Source organism: Gavialis gangeticus, unplaced genomic scaffold (assembly GCF_001723915.1).
Source record: "Gavialis gangeticus isolate Ggan-Ray unplaced genomic scaffold, GavGan_comp1, whole genome shotgun sequence".
Taxonomy (NCBI): Eukaryota; Metazoa; Chordata; order Crocodylia; family Gavialidae; genus Gavialis; species Gavialis gangeticus.
In genome coordinates, this window is record NW_017728996.1 from 25365258 (window position 1) to 25365605 (window position 348).

The 348-nt window shown below is 74.1% G+C and overlaps 1 protein-coding gene across 1 annotated transcript in view; it reads right to left on the minus strand.

Annotated features, from left to right (window-relative positions):
* The window catches only part of DUT (deoxyuridine triphosphatase), a 19894-nt gene extending 19546 nt beyond the window's left edge, over window positions 1-348 (minus strand). The window contains exon 1 of the mRNA XM_019504180.1: window positions 251-348. The gene's annotated coding sequence lies outside the window, so the exon portion shown is untranslated. The remainder of the gene's footprint in view (window positions 1-250) is intronic.

Here is a 348-nt window from a genome sequence, read left to right on the forward strand (position 1 = left end):
CGCCGCAGAATGGACTCTCCCGGCCCCTCCCCCTCCTCCTCCCCTGGAGCCCGGGGGCGTGCGCAGAGGCCCATCTCCCCCCCCCGCGCGCCCCCGACTCTTACTGCAACGCCGCAGGCTCGCGAGCCACCGAGGCAGACGGGGAGCCAGCATGGCGTCTCCCACGGGCAGGGGGGCAGGGCTTTTCTGTCGCTAAGCGCGGCCCAGCCTCCCCCTCAGCGGCGGGTGCGCGCCCCGCCCCGCCCGGTACCTTCCAGACCCAAGCGATGAAGCGCGGCGCTATCCACCCTCAGCGGCCTCCTCTCCAGCTCCCGGGGACAAGCGATGGGGCCCGGCGATGCGTTCCTG